Here is a 27575-nt window from a genome sequence, read left to right on the forward strand (position 1 = left end):
CTATAGAGGTCTTGTCCTAATGAGGATATCTCTTCAAGCCTGCAGTGCATTGTTTTTCAAAGATTTCCCTGTATTCTATTTCACATTTGCAACCTCTACTTTTTTTCCAGAGTATTTCAATATATATATATATATATATATATATATATATATGTCCATAATGGCGGCACTTGGAATGAATACACAGGCAGGCAGGGATACCAATGTCTCAATGCTTTATGTGTTGCATTTTTGTCAGGGTGCTCAAAGAAACAAGTTACTCAACTAAATACCCAGAGGACCGTCCATGTCACCGTCCGCCGCGGACCCCCACATTAAAAAGAGACATAATGGCGCCGCGTCAATCAGGGACACGGAGGGAGCAAAACACCATGTGATCTACATAACCAATGATAGTGAAGGTAAGGTTACTAGGCAGCAAGGATATACATGTTAACAAAGGCTGCAATTAGCAACGGTATTTAGTAATAATGATCAAAATGGAATAAAAGTTAATATTTAAACAGCAACCTTATGTTGCAGACTAATAATATTGCTAAACAAATGTGTAATATCGGGAAAAAAAATGATAGACCCAAATTCTCATTTAACCCTTTAGGGGCTAAGATATTCAACTTATGTATCCACCGACTTTCAACTCTTAGGGGTCAATCCAATTAGGTGCGAATTGTGAGTAGCGAGTTTGTTTCTTGTAACCCACACATTTCGCAACGAAGCACGCTCCCAAGAATTCTCCAAATCAATTAAAAATGCCTATTCGCACTACTCGCAGCAGAGGGGTGGCGAATTGACTGCCAAATGAGATTGCGAGAAATGCACGAAAATGCGGGGAGACCATCCTGGACCCACAAAATGGATAATTTCATTAGCAGTACCGTATAGAAGGCTGTTTGTGGGCATTAGGAAGCTACTGTAGGTTTTTAAACGGTGTCAAATGGCTGATTTGTGTTTTGTTTTTTTTTAAATGCAAGAAAATGATAAAAAAACAAACTTTTTTGTTTAATCTCAAACGAATTAAACGAAAAATGCAAAAAAAGTAGGAAAAAGGGTGATTTTGGGGTACTTTGGCACCTTGAAAAATTTAAAAAAAAATTACAAAAACAATTATTTTTCAACTATAATTAACTTTGGGGTGCCTAAACTAATGAAAAAGTTGATTTTGGGGTAATTTGAGGGCATTTTTATATTTTTAACTCAAAAAATGACATGTACTTATTGGACTAATTAAGCTAATTGGAAACTTCCAAATGCCTAATTAGTCATTAGGGGGGTGTACAAGGGTTCAGCACGGTGTGCCCACATTTTAACTTTTAAAAAAAGATTTTCCTTTCCATCTCTTACCCTCAGGGAGTGCGAGTGGAAAGTTGCAAATTCAGTCTGACTGATTCAGTGCGAGTTGCTAATTGGATTGCAAAATTAATTCGCTATGTGAATTTGAAGTGCAAATAGCAACTCGCACCTTGCCATTCGCACTTAATTGGATTGACCCCTATGTACCAATAGTGAGTGATCTCCTCCTCTCTTTGGATATGGAATATGTTCAATAATACGGTAACGTAATGTGGCCAAATTGTATTTGGCTTTGCAAAAATGTCTCACCCCCGGCTGATCACTTTGTCCAGATGAAATAGCAGCTTTGATAGAGGAATGGTGCGCTGCCATCTGTTCTTTAAACATATGTTCTGTTTTTCCAACATAATGTTGGCCACATGGGCAGCTTATGAGATACACAACGAACTTCGTGGTTCATGTAACTTTCTGTCAGATTTAAAAAAAATGTTTTTCCGGTATATGGATGATAAAACAAATCTCCTGACATCATATTACTGCAAGTAGCGCAGCCAACACATTTGTAACAGCCAGGAAGTGATTCTCCCAAAAATGAGGAAGATATAGATAGAGATCCTGATTTGGTGATTTCATTTTTCACTTAAATGTCTTTTTGTAAGCTGTCATAATCTTCTTATTCTGCAATGAATTTAAATTGGGTTCCGAAGTGAAAATGTAATTTTGATATTTGATTAATAGCAGAACTGGCATTATTATATGAATTCACCCAGATGACTTTATCCTGTTGTGGTGTGTCCACCTTGCCTTTTAAGACTTGTTCTCTCGGAAGATTTAATACATTTTGCTTAATTGACATCAAATGTCTCAAATTATAACCACGATGTAAAACATTTGTCAACCATCTCAGATAAGGATTGTTTCAATTTAGTGGGATCACTGGTTATGCCGCGTACCCTGAGCATTTGGGATAATGGGAGCCCTTTTTTTAAGGAGCAGGATGGTGACTGGATGCCAAAAGTAAGTTGTTCCGATCAGTATGCCAACACCTACAAGGTCTTGGACCAACTTCATTGTGTATCTCATAAGCTGCCCATGTGGCTGACATAATGTCGGAAAAACAGAACATGCGTTTAAAGAACGGATGCGTTCATCTATCAAAGCTGCTATTTCTAATGGACAAAGTGATCAGCCGGTGGCAAGACATTTTTGCGAATCCAAACACAATTTGGCCACATTAAGTTTCCGTATTATTGAACATATTCCATATCCAAAGAGAGGAGGAGATCGCTTGTTATTGCTACCGAGAGCTGAAAGTCGGTGGATATATAAGTTGGATGCCTTGGCCCCTAAAGGGGTAAATGAGAATTTGGGTCTATCATGCTTTCTGTAAAACATTTGATAATCATGTCTTTTTTTCCGAATATTACACTTTATTAAGCAATATTATTAGTCTGCAACATAAGGTTGCTGTTTAAATATTAACTTTTATTTCATTTTGATCATTATTACCATATACCGTTGCTAATTGCAGCATTTGTTACTATGTATATTCTTGTTTCCTAGTAACCTTACCTTCACTATCATTGGTTATGTAGATCACATGTTGTTTTGCTTCCTCCCTGTCCCTGATCGACGAGGCGGCGTGATGTCACTTTTCAGCACGGGAGTCCGCGGCGGGCGGTGACATGGGCGGTCCTCTGAGTATTTAGGTGAGTAACTTGTTTATTGTTTCTTTGAGCACCCTGCTGAAAATGCAACACATAAAGCATTCAGACATTGGTATCCCTGTCTGCCTGTGCATTCATTCTGAGTGCTGCCATTATGGACATTTTGCATACAGCTTGGCTCATGGAGTTAGCTTATGGAGGGCACCGGCTCATGTAACGTATTTACACTGTATTATGTGGATTGAGGAGTGCCGCTTTCTATAATTTTTATATATATATATATATATATATTAGGGGTGAGCGGGTTCGGATTTCTGAAATCCGAACCCCTCCGAGCCCCCCCGATCCGAGGCCGATCCGAGTCAGGCTCGACTTTTCCCGCCTGACTCGGATCTGAAATCGAGGCAAAACGTCATCATCCCGCCTTCCAGGTCTCGCGGGTTTTGCATTCTATATAAAGTACCCGTGTCGGCGCCATTTTCTCACTCGGCTGTAGACAGTGAAGAGGGAGGGTGGGAGTTAGGGCTGGCTGTGTAGTGTAGTGTAGTGCAGTGTAGTGTTGTGCTGTGCTGCGCTGCTGTTGTCCATAGGGGCTGTGTCCACTCCTCCAAAGTCCATAGGGGCTGGCTGTGCTGCGCTGTGCCGCTGTTGTCCATAGGGGCTGTGTCCACTCCTCCAAAGTCCATAGGGGCCGCACGTGCATCAACAAAGTAGCACCAAGCGTGCGCCTGTGTCATAGGTAAAGGGCCGGCTGGCTTGACCGTTAAAGGGTGCTGTAACCCCCAAAGTGCACTCCAAACAAAATAAAAAAAATATTTTCTGTGTTTGTGAATTGTGTGCACTGTGGCTGCACGTGCATCAACAAAGGAGCAGCGCCAAGCGTGCGCCTGTGTCCCATAAGTAAAGAGCCGGCTGGCTCATTTCTTAAAGGGTGGTGTAACCCACAAAGTGCACTAGTCTCCAACAAAAATAAAAAATTTTCTGTGTTTGTGTGCGCCTTAGCCGCACGTATATATCAATATAACATAAATGGAGGACCAAACTTTCTCCGATAAAAATAAAATAGGGAAAGATCAAGAACCACTTCCTCCTAGTGCTGAAGCTGCTGCCACTAGTCATGACATAGACGATAACATGCCATCAACGTCGTCTGCCAAGGCCGATGCCCAATGTCATAGTAGAGGGCACATACAATCCCAAATGACAAAGTTCAGGAAAATGACCTTGAAAAAAACATTTAAATCATCTGAAGAGAAACGTAAACTTGCCAATATGCCATTTACGTCACGGAGTGACAAGGAACGGCTAAGGTCTTTCCCTATGTTCATGACTAGTGATTCAGCTTCACATGACGATGGAAGCCCTCCTCCCGCTAAAAAAATCAAACGAGTTAAGCTGGCAAAAGCACAGCGAAGAACTGCGTTCTAAGAAGATATCACAAATCCCCAAGGAGAGTCCAAGTGTGGTGGCGGTTGTGATGCCTGACCTTCCCAGCACTGGACGGGAAGAGGTGGCTCTTTCCACCATTTGCATGCCCCCTGCAAGTGCTGAAAGGAGCACCCACAGTCCACTTGCTGATATGCAAATTGAAGATGTCACTGTTGAAGTACAACAGGATGAGGATACTGGTGTAGCTGGCGCTGAGGAGGAAGTTGGCGAGGAGGATTCTGATGGTGATGTGGTTTGATTAAATCAGGCTCCGGGGGAGACAGTTGTTGTCCATGAGATGAAAAAGCCCATCACGGTCATGCCTGGACAGAAGACCAAACATTCCACCTCTTTGGTCTGGCAATATTTCTATCCAAATCCGGACAACAACTGTCTTGCCATATGTACCATATGTAAAGGTGAAATAAGTAGGGGTAGGGACGTTAACCACCTAGGAACATCCTCCCTTATACGGCACCTGCAGCGCGTTCATAAAAAGTTACTGTCAAGTTCAGAAACTTTTGGCTAAGAACGTAAGCAGTCCAGGGACACCTAAATCCCGTTGTCCTGTTGTATCCAAGCGCCTGCAAACCACACCGTCAACTCCCTCCTCGTCAATTTCCTCCTTAGTCAGGATCGGAAGTAGTCCTGCAGGTCATGTCACTGGAATGACTGACTCTCCTATCCGGGATTCCTCCGGAGGATCCTGCATTGCTACACCTACTGCTGTTGCTGCTGCTGGGAGTTGTTCATCATCCCAGAGAGGAAGTAGGAACACCACTACTTTTACTAAACAATTGACCCTCCAACAGTCCTTAGCGAGGAGGATGAAGTACGACAGCAGTCATCCTGAAGCAAAATGTATAACCGAGGCCTTGACTGCTATGTTGGTGTTAGATGTGCGTCCGGTATCCGCAATTAGTGCAGTGGGATTTAGACAATTAATGGAGGTAGTGTGTCCCCGGTTCCAAATCCCATCTAGATTCCACTTCACTAGACAGGCAATACTGAGACTGTACAGAAACGTCAGAAAAAGGGTCCTCAGTGTCCTGAAAAATGCGGTTGTACCCAATGTCCACTTAACCACGGACATGAGGACAAGTGGAACAGGGCAGACTAAGGACTATATGACTGTGACAGCCCACTGGGTAGATGTATCACCTTAAGCAGCAACAACAGCAGCGTCACCAGTAGCAGCATCTCAGAAATGCCAGCTCGTTCCAAGGCAGGCTACACTGTGTATCACCAGTTTCAGTAAGCGGCACACCACCGACAACCTCTTAGAGAACTGAGGGAAATCATCGCCCAGTGGCTTACCCCACTTAGACTCTCCTGGGGATTTGTGATATCTGATAACGCCACCAATATTGCGCGGGCATTACATCTGGGCAAATTTCAGCACGCCCCATGTTTTGCTCACACAATAAACTTGGTGGTGCAGAATTTTCTGAAAAGCGACAGGGGCGTGCAGGAGACGCTTTGGGTGACCGAAAAATTTCTGGCCACTTTCGCCATTCAACGACTGCGTGCCGAAGACTGGAGCGCCAGCAAACACTCTTGAACCTGCCCCGCCATCACCTGAAGCAAGAGTGTCAGGGCTCTGCCGGGGATCAGCGCGGCCTTACCTCCTCGCCGGCTTCCTTTGATCTCCCGGGCGGTCGGGCAGCTGGCGTGGCGGCTGAGAGGACGCTGAGCATTCTCCCTGTGCGTAGGGGACTGCGGGCGGTCCGGTGTCTGGAATCGGGGATCCCGGCATGGGCGCCGCTATGTCAGCTGTGCCATGTGACTGTACTTCCGGCCTGGGATAGGTGAGAGTCAGCTGATCGCTGTGCACCTATCAAAGGGTTCTGTGGGGTATATAGCCTGCTTCCACCAAACTGCCTGAACAACGGTTGTCTCCTAGTCCCTAGTTGAGTTCCGGTCCAGGTTCCTGGCGTTCTATTTCCTCTACAGTGTGTTCCATATCTGCCTGTGTGCTAAACGTGTCTCTAGTGATCTTCTTGCAACAGTGTATTACCATCTGCCTGTGTGCTAAACGTGTCTCTAGTGAACCTTGTGCAACAGTGAATTACCATCTGCCTGTGTGCTAAACGTGTCTCTAATGAACTTCATGCAACAGTGAATTACCATCTGCCTGTGTGCTAAACGTGTCTCTAGTGAACTTCATGCAACAGTGTATTACCATCTGCCTGTGTGCTAAACAAGTCTCTAGTGAACCAGGTGCAACAGTTAATTACCATCTGCCTGTGTGCTAAACGAGCCTCTAGTGAACTTCATACAACAGTGAATTACCATATCTGCCTGTGTGCTAAACGTGTCACTAGTGAACTTTGTGCTACAGTATTGCCAGACTTCTTTATGTTGTTTGTGGATCACTCCACAGTACCTTAAATCTTAGGCATCTTTTATTAGGGCCACGGTTATTTGTGTCTCCAATTCCCACTGAGCTCGGGTACCTGGTCAAAGGACCGCGACCTGCTCACAGGGTGCAGCTAAGCCCAAATCCCGATTGGAGGGGTCACTGGCGAACACCATCATGTGGGTTAGACTCCGCACCATTGCCCAGGTCTCGTCAACACTCGAGAGCTGTGGATGAGGAGAACATATATCCAGGCCCCTCGCCTTCGTTTCCTCCCGCAACCCGGACCCAGAGTTTCCACTTCCCCAGCGCCAAGCATGACAGTTTGTTCAGGCCGCACAATGGAAGCCGCTGGGTCCCAAGGTACAGGGTCCCTTCAGGACCTGGCCTCTCGGATGGATAACCAGGAGGCAGCCCAACAGCAAGTGGCCCAGTACCTGCAGGAGCTCTCTAGACAGCTGGTCTCGATCCAAACTACATTGGCATCTATTCTCCCGGTTCCACCAGCTGCAGCCGCTGCACCCCCTCCACCTGTTTTGCCTCAAGGGGCTTCGGGATCTAAATCTCGTCTCCAGTTGGCAACCCCGGAGAGATTTGATGGTAATCCCAGGTGGTGCCGAGGGTTTATTAACCAATGTGAGATCCAATTTGAATGTCTCCCCCAGAATTTCCCCACCTCTCGAGCAAAGGTGGCGTATGTTATATCCCTGTTGACCGGGGCTGCTCTGGACTGGGTCTCTCCCCTGTGGGAACAAGCTGACCCCATTGTGTCAAATTATGAAGGATTTGTTTCAGCATTTAAAAGGATTTTTGACGAACCAGGCCGCTCCGCTTCAGCCTCATCCGATTTGCTTCGTGTGCGCCAGGGGACCCGATCTGTTGGTCAGTATGTAGTTCAGTTTCAAACCCTGGCATCTGAGCTAAAGTGGAACGAGAAAGCTCTCAAGGCATCCTTCCTCCATGGACTATCAGAAAGGATGAAGGACGAGTTGGCCTCCAGAGATTTACCGGAGTCCTTTGCTGATGTCATCTCCCTCTGCATCAAGATCGACCTTCGCCATCGGGAACACTGGGCTAGTAGAGGCAGGGGGGAACGCTTTCAGGTCCGTACTCCTCCTGTGAACCAGTCTTCTCTCTCTCCTAGTAGTGAAGAAGAACCCATGCAGGTCAATAAGTCCAAGCTTACAGCTGTAGAACGCAACAGGCAGTTCCAAAATAAATTATGTATTTATTGTGCTGCTCCCGACAACATTTTGAAGAATTGTCCTCTGCTTGCGGGAAATGCGAGACCCTGACTGAAGTAGGGAGCATTCAGTTAGGGGTTATGTCCAAGTCATCCCAAATAACAGACAGTCTTCTACCAGTGTCGCTTTCCCATGGGTCCAGGACAAAGAGGGTTAAAGCTCTAATTGATTCCGGAGCGGCAGGCAATTTCATTTCAGATACTCTTGTTCGGACTCTAGGTATTCCTGTCGTTCCATTACCCAATAAACTAGTACTCTCCGGCTTAGATGGTAAAACAGTGCTAGGAGAATCTCTTTCTTCTCTCTCCCATCCAGTATCCATCAAGATTGGATGTCTTCATCAGGAATGGCTGGAATTATTTGTGTTACCTAAGTCTCCCTACGAGCTGGTGTTGGGGCTACCCTGGTTAAAAAAGCACAACCCTGTGTTCAATTAGAATAAGATGCAAATTTTGTCCTGGGGATCAAGTTGTTTACAGAAGTGTTTGACCAAGGTGGTTCCTTTGCGTAAGTTAACCACAGTTACCTGTCCATCCGAGATGTTCTCTCCACCCTCTATCTCTGTGGGTCCCTCTCAGTCCAATTTACCAGAGCCCTACCAGGATTTCGCTGATGTATTCTGCGAACAAGCGGCAGATAAACTCCCTCCGCATCGACCATGGGATTGTGCTATTGACTTGCTTCCGGGGAAGACCCCTCCTCGTGGCCGTGTTTATCCATTATCTGTTCCTGAGACTACCGCTATGGCAGAGTACATTAAGGACAACCTTGCTAAAGGATTTATCCGGCCGTCATCCTATCCTGCTGGAGCAGGGTTCTTCTTCGTAGGGAAAAAGGACGGAGGGCTCCGCCCTTGTATAGATTATCGGGGCCTAATCCAAATTACGATAAAGAATCGGTATCCACTACCCCTGATTTCCGAACTTTTCGACAAGGTCCGAGGAGCTCAGTTTTTCACCAAACTAGACTTACGCGGGGCCTACAATTTAATTCGGATAAAGGCAGGGGATGAGTGGAAAACCGCTTTTAATAGGGATGGAAACTTTGAGTACCTGGTAATGCCTTTTGGACTCTGTAACGCGACAGCTGTATTTCAAGGCTACGTCAACGAGATTTTTCGGGACATTCTCTATAAATTTGTGGTAGTTTATCTCGATGATATTTAAATTTTTTCTGCAAACTTACAAGACCATCATCGGCATGTACTAGAAGTGTTGTCTCGTCTCCGAAATCATCGTCTCTTTGGAAAGTTGTCAAAATGCCTCTTTAATCAGAACTCGGTACCCTTCCTGGGGCATATAAACTCTGGAAAAATTCTTCAAATGGACCCTGATAAACTGAAAGCTATTGCCGACTGGCCTCAGCCTACTTCGTTGAAAGCTACTCAACGTTTCTTGGGTTTTGATAATTATTATAGGAGGTTCATTCCACATTTCTCCACATTGGTCTCTCCTATCACTTCTCTCACAAGGAAGGGAGCCAGCCCATCCTCTTGGCCTGATCCAGCAATACAAGCTTTTAAAAAATTTAAAATGGCATTTTCCACAGCCCCAATTCTCCACCAGCCTCAGCTGGATCAACCATTTAAGGTAGAAGTGGATGCATCCTCTGTTGGAATTGGGGCCGTATTGTCTCAGATCGCTGAAGATGGGAAGATCCACCCCTGCGGATTCTTCTCCCGGAAATTCTCTCCCGCAGAGAAAAATTATATTATTGGAGATCAGGAACTATTAGCTATACGCTTGGCACTAGAGGAATGGTGTTATCTTCTGGAAGGAGCTAGATTTCCAGTTACGGTCATTACAGACCATAAGAACCTAACTTATCTACAAACTGCTCATAGATTGAATGCCAGGCAGGCCCGATGGTCTCTTTTTTTTTCCAGGTTCAATCTAAGGCTTCAATTTTGCCCAGGCATTTTAAACAAAAAAGCGGATGCTCTCTCCCGTTCTTTTATGACTATGGTAGAGGAAGAGGACCATCCGCAGAAACGTCCAATTCTTGATCCAATTGTTTTCGCTCCTACACAGATATCCTCTCCGCCTCCGGGAAAAATTTTTGTTATTCCCAGTTTACGTAAAATACTGTTGACATGGGCTCACGCTTCGTTATTTGCTGGTCATACAGGAATCACTAAAACTTATCAATTCCTACTACGTTCCTACTGGTGGCCCACCATGAAGGGAGATGTCAGAGAATTTGTCCTGTCCTGTATTAAATGTGCGCAGCATAAGACACCTCGCAGGAGGGTGATGGGTCCATTACGCCCATTACCGGTTCCAGTTGCCCCATGGACTCATATCTCTATGGACTTCATTTCCGTGCTACCTTGATGCAAGGGACACAATACGGTATGGGTGGTCGTGGATCGCTTCTCAAAAATGGCACATTTTGTTCCTCTGGTTGGTCTTCCATCGGCTCCTCAATTGGCTAAAATATTCATCTGGGATATCTTCAGATTACACGGTCTCCCTAAGGAGATAATCTCTGATTGTGGGGTCCAATTCGTGGCCAAATTTTGGAGAGCCCTGTGCAATACATGTGGAGTTAAATTAAAATTTTCTTCAGCATACCACCCTCAGACGAATGGTCAAACCGAAAGGGTTAATCAAGAACTTGAGACCTTCATCAGGCTTTTTGTATCATCTTCTCAGGATGATTGGGTGGACCTTCTACCATGGGCAGAATTTTCTCACAATTTTAAGTATCATTCGTCATCCAAGTCCACACCCTTCTTCATTGTATTCGGTAGACATCCCCGAGTCCCTGACTTTGAACATCTTCCAGCGGTAGAAGTTCTGGCTGCAGTCAAGGAGATTGAGTCATTTTCAACCCTGTGGAATAAAATTCACCATTCCTTGGTACAATCCTCAAAGAATTATAAGAGATTTGCCGATAGGAAACATTTGGCTGTTCCCTTTTTAAAAGTTGGGGATAGGGTTTGGTTATCTTCCAAGAACATTCGTTTGAAGGTACCCACGATGAAACTTGCTCCACGCTTTATTGGCTCCTATCGCATCATTAAGATAATCAATCCAGTAGTATATAAGTTGGAACTTCCTCCACAAATGAAAATCTGCAAGACATTCCATATTTCTCTTTTACATCCTCTGGTGCTCAATCGATTTCAAATTGTTCCTCCCAAATTGCCTCAAGTACAGACTTTACAGGGTACTGAGTTTGAAGTGGAGAAGATCTTGGATTCACGCCTTAAGTTTAATACTCTTCAATACCTCATCGATTGGAGGGGCTATGGTCCCGAAGAAAGGGCTTGGGTCAAGGCTTCCGATGTGCATGCTCCACGGTTGGTCCGAGACTTCCATAGGAAATTTCCAAATAAGCCTATGGGGTGTTCGGTGCCCACCCTGAAAGGGGGGGGTACTGTCAGGGCTCTGCCGGGGATCAGCGTGGCCTTACCTCCTCGCCAGCTTCCTTTGATCTCCCGGGCGGTCGGGCAGCTGGCGCGGCTGCTGAGAGGACGCTGAGCATTCTCCCCGTGCGTAGGGGACTGCGGGCGGTCCGGTGTCTGGAATCGGGGTTCCCGGCATGGGCGCCGCCATGTCAGTCGGCCCATGTGACTGTACTTCCGGCCTGGGATAGGTGAGCGTCAGCTGATCGCTGTGCACCTATCAAAGGGTTCTGTGGGGTATATAGCCTGCTTCCACCTTTCTGCAAACTGCCTGAACAACGGTTGTCTCCTAGTCCCTAGTTGAGTTCCGGTCCAGGTTCCTGGCGTTCTATTTCCTCTACAGTGTGTTCCATATCTGCCTGTGTGCTAAACATGTCTCTAGTGAACTTCTTGCAACAGTGTATTACCATCTGCCTGTGTGCTAAACGTGTCTCTAGTGAACCTTGTGCAACAGTGAATTACCATCTGCCTGTGTGCTAAACGTGTCTCTAGTGAACCTTGTGCAACAGTGAATTACCATCTGCCTGTGTGCTAAACGTGTCTCTAGTAAACTTCATGCAACAGTGTATTACCATCTGCCTGTGTGCTAAACAAGTCTCTAGTGAACCAGGTGCAACAGTTAATTACCATCTGCCTGTGTGCTAAACGAGCCTCTAGTGATCTTCATACAACAGTGAATTACCATATCTGCCTGTGTGCTAAATGTGTCACTAGTGAACTTTGTGCTACAGTATTGCCAGACTTCTTTATGTTGTTTGTGGATCACTCCACAGTGCCTTAAATCTTAGGCATCTCTTATTAGGGCCACGGTTATTTGTGTCTCCAATTCCCACTGAGCTCGGGTACCTGGTCAAAGGACCGCGACCTGCTCACAGGGTGCAGCTAAGCCCAAATCCCGATTGGAGGGGTCACTGGCGAACACCATCCTGTGGGTTAGACTCCGCACCATTGCCCAGGTCTTGTCAACACTCGAGAGCTGTGGATGAGGAGAACATATATCCAGATCCCTCACCTTCGTTTCCTCCCGCAACCCGGACCCAGAGTTTCCACTTCCCCAGCGCCAAGCGTGACACAAGAGGTTGTGACGTGGTGGAACTCAACCCTGTATATGCTTCAGAGGATGGAGGAGCAGCAAAAGCGCAGTGGAGAATGATTTCTGTGTTGTGCAAGGTTCTCCAGCCCTTCCAACTTGCCACACGTGAAGTCAGTTCAGACACTGCCAGCTTGAGTCAGGTCATTCCCCTCATCAGGCTTTTGCAGAAGCAGCTGGAGAAAGTGAAGGAGGAGCTAATACGGAGCGATTCCGCTCGGCATGTGGGACTTGTGGATGAAGCCCTTCATTCGCTTTGCCAGGATTCCAGGGTGGTCAATCTGTTGAAATCAGACCACTACATTTTGGCCACTGTGCTCGATCCTAGGTTTAAAGCCTATGTGGTGTCTCTCTTTCCGCCGAGGTGCAAAGACCTGCTGGTGAAAACACTGTCAGCTGAAGCGGAAAGTGACACATCAACAGCTCCTTCATTTTCTCCCGCAACTGGGGCTGCCAGGAAAAAACTTAGGTATCCTAAGCAACCCGCTGGCGGTGATGCAGGGCAGGCAGGACCAAGTTTGGACATCTGGTCCGGACTGAAGGACCTGGCAACAATTTCTGACATGTCACTGCATATGATACTGTCACCATTAACAGAATGGTGGAGGATTACATCGGTGACAGCATCCAAGTAGGCATGTCAGACAGTCCGTACCTGTACTGGCAGGAAAAAGAGGCAATTTGGAGGCCCCTGTACAAACTGGCTCTATTTTACCTGAGTTGCCCCCCCTCCAGTGTGTACTCCGAAAGAGTGTTTAGTGCAGCCGGGAACCTTGTCAGCGAAAGGCGTAGGAGGTTGCTTCCACAAAATGTGGAGAAGATGATGTTCATAAAAATGAATTATCAACTCTTCCAGGGAGACCAGCCTCCAGAACGTACAGAGGGACCTGTGGTGGTGGATTCCAGCGGGGACGAGTTAATACTCTGTGAGGATGAGGATGTACACAACACTGAAGAGGGTGAGGAATCGGTGGATGAGGAGGATGAGGACGACATGCCTCCGTAGAGCCAGTTTGTGCAGGGACAGATTAATTGCCAGCTTGTTTTGTGGGGGCCCAAACGAACTAATCATTTCAGCCACAGTCGTGTGGCAGACCCTGGCACTGAAATGATTGGTTTGTTAAAGTGTGCATGTCCTGTTTATACAACGTAAGGGTGGGTGGGAGGGCCCAAGGACAATTCCATCTTGCACCTCTTTTTTTTCTTTGCATTATGTACTGTTTGGGGCCTAGTTTTTCAAACTGCCCTCCTGTCTGCCACTGAAGTGTCACTCCTAGATGGGCTACGTGTTTGTGCCGCCCACTCGTATCTCTTAGCATAGTCATCCAGCTACCTCGGTGCAACCTTTTGGACATAAAAACACTATTGTCAGGTGTGAGGTGTTCAGAATAGACTGGAAATGAGTGGAAATTAAGGTTATTGAGGTTAATAATAGCATAGGACCAGAAAAACCCACAAATTCTGTGATTTTAGCGGTTTTTATGCTTTTTTTTTTTTAAAATACAGATCCAAAACACAAAACCCAGAACCCAAAACACGGAAGGGTGGTTTTGGCAAAACCAATCCAGATCCAAAACACGAAGAAAGATCCAGATCCAAAACACAAAACACGAAAAGTGGCCGATGCACACCCCTAATATATATATATATATATATATATATATATATACAACTGCTAAAATAAGTTTTGAACACATCAACATTTTTCTCAGTAAATATATTTGTAACGGGGCTTATTATTATTATCATTTATTTATATAGCGCCACAAGTGTTGCGCAGCGCCTTGCAAAGTACATAAATAAGTGGCCAGTTACAATATAATACAATCCAGGACAAGGACATGGCTAATATACATTGTTACATTTGCGACCATAACACCCAAATAGCAACAGCACAGGCAACCAAGTATTAGGTAGGGAGTAAGGAGTGGATGAAAAGATGTAAAGAGAAGCACAAGAGGGTAGAGTGCCCTGCTCGTATGAGCTTACATTTTAAAGGGGAAGGGCAGACAAAGAGGTGTTACACAGATGTGGTAGACAGGGAGGAAGGAGCATGTAGCAGCAGGTTAGGATGAGAGCTGGAAAGCTTTGATGAAGTAGTGAGTCTTGAGAACCCATTTGAAGGATTGTAGAGAGGTGTAGAGTCTGATGGGGAGAGGAAGACAGTTTCAAAGGTGGGGAGCAGCACAGGCAGGTGGGAGTGGGAGGAAGTAATCAGTTGGCATGAGAGGCGGCGTGCATTTGTTGAATGAAGAGGATGGCCAGGAGAGTGAAGGGAGATGAGGTCAGAGATGTAAATGGGAGAGGAATGGGTGAGGGCTTTGTAAGAGAGTGTAAGAACCTTGAATTGGGTTCTGAAGGGGAGGCAGATGTAAAACATTTGGAGAAGAAGATGAAATGTACAGCAGCATTGAGGACAGACTGGAGAGAAGAGAGATGGGAGTTGGGGAGGCCAGATAGGAGGAGGTTACAGTATGGAGATGACCATTGAGTGTATGAGGGTTTTAGTAGCATCTTGGTGAGAAATGGTCTGATCTTGGAAATATTTTTGAGATGGAAATGACAGGACTGTGAGAGGTGCTGGATATATTGTTTGAAGAAGAGTAAGGAGTCCAGGATAACTCCAAGACAGCGCACTTTGGGGCTAAAGGAGATAGTTGTGCCATCAATTGATAAAGAAATATTGGGAAGTGCGGTTATGTGGGAGGGTGGGAAGATGATCAGCTCAGTGTTAGACATATTAAGTTTAAGAAATCGCTGGGACCTCCAGGAAGAGATAGCAGAGTTGGTGATACGAGTGAGGAGAGAGGGGGAGAGGTCAGGGAAGGAAAAGTAGATCTGAGTATCATCAGCATAGAGATGGTATTGGAGGTCAAAGGAGCTGATGAGTTCACCTAGAGAAGATGTATAGAGGGAGAATAAGAGAGGTCCAAGAACAGAAATTTGGGGAACACCTACTGTACTGTAAAAGGATGTGGGGGGGAGGAGTCATGAGAGGTGACAGAGAAGGATCAGTCAGAGAGGTAGGAGGACAGCCAGGAGAGAGCAGTGTCACATAGACCAAGGGAGTGAAGGATTTGCAGCAGGAGAGGGCGGTCCACATTATTGAAAGCAGCAGAGAGGTTGAGTAAAATGAGCAGAGAGTAGTGGCCCTTGTAATTGACAGCAAGGAAGTAATTGCTGACTTTTGTGTGGGCAGTTTCAATGGTGGGAAAGGGAATGGAAGCCTGACCGAAAAGAGTCAAGGAGGGCGTGGGACGAAAGAAAGGCGGTAAGGCAGTTGTAAACAATAGGCTTAAGGAGTTTAGAGGCAAAAGGGAGGAGAAAGATGGGTCGGCAGTTGGAGTGATCAAGGGTAGGTTTTTAAGAATGGGGGAGACAAGGGTGTCTTTGAAAGCAGACAGGACAGTGCCAGATGAGAGGGAGAGATTGAGGTGGTGGGCAAGATGGAAACAGGCACAAGGAGAGAGGTATCAGAAGAGATGTGAAGGAATAGGGACAAGGGGGGAGGGGGATGGACTGGATGAGGCCCATGACTTCCACTCCAAATACAGGAGAGAAGGATGTCAGATTTGGTAAAATGGATGGGGAGGGGTGATCTGGGAAAGGAGGGGGTGGAGTACTTGGGGACTGGTGGGATATGATGTTCTGACGTATGGAATCAATTTTAGATGTAAAGTAGGTAGAAAACAAGGAGGGGGTGTACAGAGGAAGGAATTAAAGGTGGCAAAGAGACACTGGGGGTTTGATGGTTGGGAAGAGATGAGGTTCTTGAAATATGGCTGTTTAGAGAGAGAAAGGGGAGCACTGTAGGATAAGAGCATACATTTGAAATGGAGAAAATCTGCCTTAGAGCGTGACCTTCTCCACTGTCACTTGGCCGTTCGTGAACACTTTTGCAGTTATCTGGTGCATTTGGAATGCCAAGGTTGTGGTGTGGATGGGTGAGTAGTGATCGCTGGAGCAACAGAATCAAGAGGAAAAGTAAGGGAGGTGTTGTATAGGGTAATGGCTTGTTCAGGGCAGGAGAGAGAGAATAGGGGAGAGAAGTGAGTCAAGCAGGGAGGAAAAAGAAACATTGATAGCCTTAATGTTACGCTTAGTGATGGTGGCCTTATGAGGTAGAGGAGGGGAAGGAGAGAGGGATAAGTTAAAAGAGAGAAGGTGATGGTCAGAGAGGGGGAATGGGGAATTGGAGTAATCAGAAATATCACAACGGTGAGTGAATACCAAATCAAGCGAATGCCCGCTCAAATGGGAGGGTGAGGAGATCCATTGGGAGAGACCATATGAAGATGTGACTGTCCAGTTGCTCAATATTTCTGGCATCTTATCCAAAGATATGCTGAGGCGAAACTTATTAACTATGTACCATTCACTCCGGAATCAGCAATATTAGGGATTATTGACCCAGATATAAGAATTACAAAGGCAGGGAAGAAACTTTTGCTAGCGCTTAGTGCTGCAGAGAGGAAGACTATCTTGCGAGGATGGATTGCTGCAGACCCCCCCCAAATACTTTTGTTTCTAAACAAACTTAACTTTCTATTTAGGATGGATTGGATAGAAATGCTTCTGCTCAGGGATATGAGAGTGGAATGATTATTCAGAAACTGGACTGGAGTGGCCAGAAGGACTACAACTTGTCCTCCACAGTATCAGGACAACTCCTAAACCCCCTCTCAATCTGTCCCCCTTTGAAATACTGTTTGGTAGACAACCTCATTTGATTATAAGTCCGCAGGAAGATTTGAAAAGTAACAACGAGGCTACTGTAAGGTATCTTATAACAATGAGTAAACAGTTAAAGCAGCAACAGCAGAAACTGAAATTGTTGTCACATGATATGCCTGAACAACTGTCATGATGTTGAACCTGGAGAATTTGTTATGATCAGGAATTTCTTGCATTCAGGTTGTTTGACTGATCGGTGGGAAGGTCCATGTCAGGTGTTGCTGACAAGTACAACTTCCTTGAAAGTGGCAGAGAGAGATACCTGGGTCCATTCCACTCACTGTAAGAAGGTCAACCAATTGGTGGAGAGACAAGGCGGAATCGAGGCAGATAACGTAGAACTGTCAATTGCGAGTCTGTTCCGGGAGGGTTAAAGGTTACAGTGAGATACCTGAGCTAAAGAAATTTGTAGATCATTGTTTTCAGCAATGGAGTGGTCTGCTGTGGTTATCTTGGTCTTTTTCTCCCAGAGTTCTCATTATCCTGGGTTGTTTCGGGATCTCTGGTTTCTGTGACGAAGGACAGAGGACAGAGAGGGGAGCTGATGGTGATATCAATGGAGTGGAGTTGGAAGAAGGAGCAATACAGTCACAATGGCGGTATCTGACCAAACCCAGTACAGTAATTGTTAAGAGATCTGCTATATTGGAAACTCAGAGACAGTGTGAAGGTCTATCATCTGAGGATTATTGTATTTGTGAGTTTTGTGGGTCCTTAGTTGATGAGAATTGCATCCAGCAGTGACAACCTAAGTTAAACCATTATTGGGTTGGGTATCCTTTAGAGGATTATCATACAATGGTGGGCAAAGTTTTAAACTAGACTGACTGTTGGGTGTGTTCTCATGTGCCTCAGGGACAGCATAATGAAGGGTTAGTGCTGTTTCCATTAAATGTCTCTGAGGTTTTAGAACTGCAACAAGGGAAGACGCTGGATGGAAAATTTCTTAAAACCAAACCACCTCATTTTAAACTCCACCAGTACCAATTAGATAAATCACTTTTATGTTTGAACATCACCAACTTCAATAAACCAGGAAGTTGGAATGTGACTGGGAATAACCAGACGATGACCTTCTCACTAAGAGCTGATTATGAGCCTATAAATTTTGAACTGTTACGCACAATTAGGTTAAATGGGAGACACTTCCGGTATCGTTACACACTGAGTGACATCAAAGAAATGGTTGGCAGAGTACCAGAGGGGTACTGTGCCAGAGTTATACAACCAGAAACGTGTATTAGCCAGATGGGAGAACCTGAGATAGGATCATTTGTTAGGGAAATGTGTTGGATGATCATGATGCATTCTATTCCTTATGTTCTCCCCAATGATGTATATTTTATATGTGGAATGAAAGTGTATAAGTGGCTCTCTCCGAGTTCCGAAGGTTTGTGTTATCTGGGAAGAGTACTCCCAGAGGTTATGACCCTTACACATGGTGTAGTGCTTGGTATTCATAAAAACACACCATCACCATATCTTCACACACAGTATGAACATAGAGACAAAAGAAATATGATACCTGGTAATGTACATAAAGCCACACAATTGATTAGCGAAACAACTGGCTTTCAAGTTTTGGTAGCAGTGGATCCCACTAGGATCGCTCGGGGTACTCTAAATTTCAGATATATTCAAGATCTTGCTAAATTAATAGATAATATCACCGAGATGTATGATGACACGTTTAGGTATACAGATAGGGAGTTGCAAGCTTATAAGAAAGAACTTGTGCAACATAGGCTAATGTTAAATTATTTAACAGCTTTCACTGGAGGGTATTGTGTAACTTTGGCCACCCAATTTGGTGTAAAGTGTTGCACATATATTACAAATAATACTAGTGACCCCAAGGAGGTGATAGACCGGAAGATGGACGAAATTCTGCAGCTGAAATGGGAATTTCAGAAGAACCATAATGCTTCAGTGGCTGGAGTAGAGGAGAAGGTAGAGGAATGGGTTTCATGGTTAAACCCAGTGAAATGGTTCTCCGGTATAGGAGAGTGGGTCCAGGAAATGGTTGCTAGTATAGGTAAACTCCTGGTCCTTATATTGGTTGTCATCTTAGTAATTGGATTATGTGTCAGATGTGTTCCTACTGTGCTGAAATGTGGAAAATGTAAAACTAAAGTTAATCAAAGGACTGAAATTATGATGGTGGTCAGTAGTAGCAATTAGAATACTGAGGTAAATGAAGGACTGCATTACAACCCTGAACTAGAATGTACCATCAGATGATGTATAAATTTAGCCACGCATGAAATGTGTTATTAAATGTTATTTTAAAACATCTTAAATAATGTAAGTCCATATTTCCATTCCAAAACTTCCTTTATAGGTTAGTTGCATCCCCACATCTCTCCCATGATCTTCCAAGATCCGCGGTGTGCATATAAGGGTAGTTTTATGCCCCCCTTAGAGACACATTATTGATGGTTTCCACCTTGTGCCATCCCATAATATAACATTAAATAATGTCATACTGTAAGCCTAAATTAAAATGTTAAAATCAGAGTGTGATAGCATGTTGTTGGCTATCAAAGGGTGGACTGTCGAAGCTGGATAATTGGCTGAGACAGAATTTGTTACAATTAAAATCTGCACAACGCCATTTTGGGAATGGCAACAAGACGCCATTTTGCGAATGGACGCCCAACGCCATTTAGCGAATCTCACACAATATCAGTACATACGGCGATGTTATTATTTAGCGTTGTGCGATTCCCACGCAATAGAACACTATTAAAAGTCCTCATTATATAAATACATACATTTACTAAAACATATAATATGAACAGTCCTGCAAAACACGTACCATGGTGTACAAACACATAGACGCACAACGCTAACTAGCGTCTTTTCAATAATATCCTTACACATTGCACACTTACATACTACGGTTTCCTAGCATTAAGGTTAATATCCAAGGTTTTATTCATTATTAATTATGTAATAGAGCGACTGTATTTAAGATCTCAGGTTTAGTACATGATAAGCAGACCGTGTTTGGTGCCATTCTGAACCTCTGTTTATTTGCAGATTTCCAGTTCCATCGGTGAGGAAATCGCAACATGCGTCTGCAAATTATGGATCATAGAGAGATAGGCATTGAAATGTACTCTGTAAATGTAATGTTTATTAGCCAGTTTAGACTTGTTCTTCAGCAGGAAAACGGACACAAAGAGCTGTTGGAGGCTGAACTATTACAATACAAACTGACCTATGAACTGTATCGTAACAGAAGAACCAGGAAGAAGAACCAATGGGATTATGCCAACTTGTTCTATTGTATTGCCTATCTCTGTAAGAGTACATAAGCAGGCACTCTGAATCTGATAGCTAGTCATCATTTTCTTGCTATTGACGGAGGCTTCACCTTTGATGCCAGATATCTGGATCCAGAGCGCATGTGTATGTATTCGACTGTACCAAGTGATTGTATAATTTGTTTGCGCTAATTGTATTTATATCACATCGTGTAACTATTTGCTTTTTGGTGAATAATATCTTTTTGTGCTTTGGAACCACAATCAAAGTCTGGAAAGCAATTATTTCTTGTACGACTTATAACTCTAAATAGCGACATTTAGGGTGTATCATTAGGTATTCATAACAGCCACCTAATACATGGTATTATCCCTTTTTTTAGGGGGGGAGGAGCACCAAATTATAACTTGCCCCCGGGCATCTGGGATAAACTTACGCCACTGACCCATACCCATCCCATAAGTTTAGGGTTGGTGGATTGGAGCCCGTTGATGCATATTGTACTACAGGCCTCCTTTTCCTCTCTTTTTTTAGTTCGGAGGAAATATTCAGTGAAATATATAAGGAGAAGGTTGCGGATTCAGAAGGGGATATGAAGACGGACATTATGTGACCGATATTAAGTATCCATTGTATCCCATTCATAAAATCACGGGCAGTCTGCTCCTGGCGGCTTCCCCTGCGCCTTCTGGTACCCCGAGCACATGCCTCGCCCCTGAGTACCAGTTGTGTCACAGACACTGCGCAATTGCAACTTAAATGATTTGGTAACTTGAGGCACTTTTACTGCAGGTGGTGGCAGATTAATGGCTTATAGATATGTACATATATGAGTGTATTGTGGAATAGATAGAGTGATAAAATATTAATTGTAGATTTCATATTAAGCTATGTCAGGATGTGGGGACCTATGTGACTGCAGACTATGTATTACCAGTCAGGGAATAAAATGATTGGGCCCTGACAGACACAATAAAAAAAAAAATAACAAAAGTTATGGCCAGTGTTAAAAAAACAATCACAGTTTCTGGTACTGAGGGCCTGGTGAGCCATATGTATCCTGTATATGAGAAGAGGAATATTAATATAACTTTGCTTAATATCAAGACACACTTTGAGAAAAAAAAGTTACACAAGTTAGTTATACATCAAAAATGTTTTTTGGTGTTTGCTATTCATCAAATGCGATAAGATCAGAGCCGGCCCTAGGCATAGACAAACTAAGCAAATGCCTAGGGCATTTAGAATTCCTAAGGGCAATCCAAGACCACCTAGGACCGGCGGAGGTTTGGGGAAGGCACGGTCGGGGCATCTGCTGCCAGCTTGGCAGAGACTCTGGCAGCTGGTACTGCCATGGTGCAGTGTCCACAATTGGAGCTCAACTGACTGTTGCGAGTCTGGCAACAGCAAAAAGTGAGCAGGCAGCAGCAAAACAGCTTGCGGCGGTTTGCCGGAACTAGGCACTTGGACGGTGGCTAGTGGTTAGCGCCGGGCCAGCTGTGGGCCAGCACACACCAGGATGGTGGCCGCTACCACGATCAGAATAAGCTACTGTGCATGGACAGAGGGGTGCTGTGCTAGGTGATGGGTGCTGTAATCTGTGCTGTGCTGGGAGAGGTGTGAGGGGTGCAGTGATCTGTGCTGGGAGAGGTGTGAGGGGTGCAGTGCTGGGTAATGGGTGCTGGGTGTGATCTGTGCTGGGAGTGGGGCGCTGGGACCACAGCACAATGGGGAACGGGCCTCGGCACAGTAAGACCACACCCATTCTGTGAGGTCACACCCCTTTTCTGGTTCCCACAGGGGGAGGGGACCACCCAAAATCTTGCCTAGGGCACTACTTTGGCTAGGGCCGGCTCTGGATAAGATTTCACTTTTGAATATGTCCTAATAATGCTTAATTAATTTTTTTTGTTAAACAGGCAAATCAATGCAAAATAAAAGTGTATATCAATTATATACAGAATTAATGAAATAATAGACTCAAACACTTCTTGTCATGTAATGGTCAGTCCAAACAACCTAGACATAGCAATGTGAAAAAGATTAAAATTATTTTTTTTTATGTGATAAAATCATTATCTGAACATTTACTTACAAATGGTAAAATGCAGTTATTGTTTAGGAGTATGACTCATTTGTTTGACCAGAGATAGAATACCTCATTGCTGGACCATATGCCAGTATTTGGCTTGCTGCACAGTGACAGTGTTTTCACCTTCTGTGACCCCTACTTTCTACAGTAGAGTGGGAGGTCTCTAGTGGGTGCTTTGAAGGGGCCATGACCCAATATGGCTGTCCCTCATACCTCTGGGACCCCTATAAAAGGAGGAGGGGGAGTTTCATTAGTGTTTTATGAATCAGAGAAAAGGTAGGTTGTTTTCTTGTTTAGAAATGTGTATGATGGGGCACATTAATTCATTATTTGCATTCAGCATCTCAAATTATGAAGTTGAACAACTCAATTTCTATATCGCCTCTGGTGTCACACATATACACTCTTACCTTCCTACACATGCAAACATTTACCTGCATAATTATTTACACATTGATGTTGCTTATGATGCTAAAAAATGTTTCTTGCTGGTGAGCCTGTGATGGCTTCCCATTCAGCTCTATCTCAATTATATATGGGTCTGAGGTTGAGGAAGAAACTCCACCTCCTGCCACTCAGCCTCCTCTTGGTGTTTGTGCTCCTCCTCCTCTTGAGATTTGGGTTTCAGTGATGCACGCAGGGGAGGTTCTGAGTACTGAGAAACCACCCTGACGGGCTGTGATTGAACCCCCTCCCCTTGTGGCATAATGCCATAATTTGTATGGGGAGGGGGCTGGGTCTATATTCCACAAATTTTTTAATCACACAATTTTGGCTCCACCCCCTTCCATGCACTAGCGAATCACAGCATGATGTTGCGAGGAGCCTAATGACACAAAATGCTCGACCCATGATCCATCAAGATCTTTCCTCTGAAAGTAAGTTTTTTTAATAGGTATAAGTTTGATATATATATATATATATATATATATATATATTCCATAGACAAAAAACTTTACGGTGTCACATGTAAGGCTTCATTAGACAATTTCACAAAACCTTCTGAATTTCTGCCACTCAATCTCAAAAAAGCAATGAAATTCCAATCATTAAGACTGATGCCTTAATGGGCGTGTTCCTTGCGCAATACAGATATGGTATGCCATCACACCCTGTGGTTAACTGCAGATTCAGAACTCTCTCAGAGTGAGACTGCTGTCACTCACAAAATGGTGGAGCTGCTAATTCACGTGTGCTCATTGGAATACACACTGCTCGAACCAGAGGATTAAACTCATTAATGTGAGCGGTGCCAGAGTTTATTACTGTGATAATGTGCCCACACTCAAACCATTCCTGAACAAATATTGCAGTGTGTCAGGGCACATTATCCTGCTGAAAGAGGCCACTGTCATCAGGGAATACCATTGCCATAAAGTGGTGTGCTTGTTCTGCAACAATGTTTAGGTAGGTGGTGCTTGTCAAAGTAGCATCCACATGAATGCCAAGGTTTCCCAGCAGAACACTGCCCAGAGCATGACACTGCCTCTGCTGGCTTGCCTTCTTCCCATAGTGCATCCTGGTGCCATCTCTTCTCCAGATAAACAACACACACACCTGGCCATCCACATAAAGTAAAATAAGACATGATTCATCATACCACCTTCTTCCATTGCTCCATGTTCTGATACTCATGTGTTCATTGTAGGTGCTTTTGCTGATGGACAGTGGTCAACATGGGCACTCTGACCAGTCTAAGGCTACGTAGCCCCAAACACAACAAGCTGCAAAGCACTGTGCATATTATAGCCAGTATTAACGTTTTCATCAATTTTTGCTACAGTAGCTCGTCTGTGGGCTAGGACCAGATATATGGGCTAGCCGTTGCTCCCCACAAGCATCAATGAGGTTTGGGTGCCCATGACCCTGTCACTGGTTTACCGGTTGTCTTCTTTGGACCACTTTTGGTAGGAACTGACCACTGCATATCGGGAACACACCACAAGACCTGCTATTTTGGAGATGCTCTGATCCAGTCGTCTAGCCATCACAATTTGGCTCTTGCCAAAATTACTCAGATCCTTACGCTTGCCCATTTTCCTGCTTCCAACACATCAACTTGAAGAACTCAGCGTTCACTTGGTGGCTAATATATCCCACCTCTCGACAGGTTTCATTCTAATGAGATTATATATATATTATTTTATCATGGGTTTAGGTCTGCTAGCTCATGGACTTAGATCTGCTAGCTCATGGCCTTAAATAGACAGACCCCCCCCCATAATATCAATGAATGGGCACCTGGGACATTAGCTGACAAGAATTGGCTTACATGTGGGAAACTGGGGTGCAAAAGAAAATGTGACCACAAACTTTTATTATAAACAATAGGCTTTAATCCATAGCACTCAACTATCTGTGACCACACCATTTAAATTTAAAAAAATCATACATGCTCTGCACTCACCTAATTACACTCCAAACTGTATTTAATTTGAATTCAGGGAATGTTTGTTCCAAAATATGACAGTAGAAAAAGTGATCTTTATTCACTCACAGCATAGTCTATGAAAAAAAGGTCATTGTTTCAGTCTGCATTGAGACCTTTGTCTAGACATCATCCAGAGCTCACCACATATCCTGTGAAAAAGAGCCTCCTTAAGTACCCTTTTTGGTTTTCAAGATAATGTATGATTCTATCACATAATGTTAGTTTTCTATGGTAAGAGACGCATTGTCGGCCATATGGTCTGTAAAGCTTATACATGGCTAAAATGCTCTGAAGTAGGAACCAAATTACCTGAAAAATTGTACAACTGAGCAGTCCACATTTGAGAAATTTTTTAGTTATGGATTTCCCATTTAAAAAATATAACTCAATTGCGCCTTGTGCACCAAGCACAAACATGATACTGATTGATACTAGGGTGGTGCGACCTGTGCCATGGCCCAGGGCACCGCAGGGCAGGGGGCACTGTTTGGGTCTGTTTTTCTGTTTATTATCATCCTCACTTGTAGCTTCCTCTTCTTTTATCCCCAGCATCATCTCCTGGTCTCCCCTATCTCTTCCTTGGCCCTACCCCATGAGACCATGGACCTCATTCAGAGTCGGCCGTTGCGGCCGCTCGGTCGTACGCAGCCGATGTTTGCTAAACTGCGCATGCGTAAAATTCGCAATGCGCGTGCGCAAACTAGCTGTTACGATCGGAAATATCTCTCTCCTTGAACTTGGCCAGGTCGTTCGTTTGAGTGACAGGATGAGGCGTTTGTGGGTGGTAACATGGGAAGGTGCTTGTGAACGGGGGAGTGGAGATCCGAACGCAGGCGTGCCTGACTATGCAAACGGCGTTTTATGGGAGTGCATAATTAACAAAGTAGTGTCAAAGTAGTGACATGGGAGGATTTTACACTGTCTTGATCGTAGAGCTTAAGAGAGGGTAAGGTCAACCTTAAGCTCTACGGCCAGCTCCGATGGTTCCCGATGGTCTCGATTAATCCTTATATGCCCGGAGATGACGTGTAATGCGAATGAGAAGGGGGCGTATTTTTAGTCTTACGCCCGCATCCTCCCCTTGGTCGTCCAGCTAACGATCCCATCTTAACGACGCAACTTGTGAGGCATCATTTGCATATCCGGCCCCTTTTCCCTTACGACCGTGCAGCCGCAACAACTGACTCTGAATGAGGTCCCATGTCCCTATTTGAAAAATGAAGGGGGGTGCCAATGCTCTTTCTGGCACAGGGCACCAAAAAGTGTGTACAGCTCTGAATGGTGGACTGTGACACAGTATGTTATAGGATTGTACAGAGCCAGCCCTAGCCAGATTTTGGGTGGTACCCCCCACCCGTGGAATTCTGAAAAGCGGTTTGGTCTCACTGTGCTGTGACCCCCTTCCCCCATTGTGCTGTTCTTCCAGCACCCCTCTCCAAGGACAGATCACAGCACAGCACCCATCACCCAGCACAACACCCCTCTCCCAACACAGTACAGATCACAGCGAATTGGGTATGAATGCCGACGGCCGGGAAGCTGTCTGTCAAAAGCCCGAACGCTAAAATCCCGACTGGTGCAGGTAAGTACCCTAACCCTCCCCACTCCCCCCTAACACTCCCTTAGTGTTGCCTAACCCTAACCTCCCCCCCGATGGTGCCTAACCCTATCCTCCCCCGTGGGTGCCTAAACCTAACCCCCCCCTCCCTGCACCCTAAACCTAACCCTCCCGGGGTGGTGCCTAGCCCTAACCTCCCCTCAGGGGTGCCTTGACCTAACCCCCCCTCCCCGCACTCTAGCCCTAACCCTCCCGGGGTGGTGCCTAACCCTAAGTTTCCCCGGGGGTCCCTAAACCTAACCCCCCCCCCCACAGCTAAGCACTAACACTGCCTGGCTTACCTTCATTTGGGAAGCTGTCTGTCTAGATTTCAGCGTCGGGATTTAGACAGGCGTTGGGATTTCGATGCCTGTCTTTAGTCCCGGTCGGGATTTAGACATTGGTATTTAGACAGACGGTCTCCCGGCCATCTGCATTTTGACTGTATTCCATCACAGCACCCAGAACCCCTCTCCCAACACAGCACAGATAACAGCACCCCTCACCCAGCACAGCACAGATCACAGCACCCCTCTCCCAGCACAGCACCCTTCACCCTTCTCCCAGCACAGATCATAGCACAGCACCCGTCAAACCTCTCCCAGTACAGCACAGCTCACAGCACTCATCACCCAATACAGCACATCACCCATCATCCCTCTTCCAGGCTTGCCTACCCTCCCGATTTGGCTGGGAGCCTCCGGAATATCGGGTGCCGCTCCCGGCCCCACGGAAAGGCAGGTAAGCCTCCCGACCCATCCGCCATCCCCCGCACTAATGATAGAAACCCCTGCAGGGCATTGTGAAGAGGGAGTGGGGCCACAGTGATGCGATCGTGTGGTCCCGCCCCTGGACCAACCTCCCAATACAGTGTCATTGTCCGGCCATGCCTCCCGCTGTATGCAGGCATTCAGCTCCCTCCCGGGAGGAGGGAGCTGAATGTCGGCAAGTATGCCCTCTCCCA

Source organism: Taudactylus pleione, unplaced genomic scaffold, assembly GCF_031769625.1.
Source record: "Taudactylus pleione unplaced genomic scaffold, aTauple2 ptg000602l, whole genome shotgun sequence".
NCBI classification, from domain to species: Eukaryota; Metazoa; Chordata; class Amphibia; order Anura; family Myobatrachidae; genus Taudactylus; species Taudactylus pleione.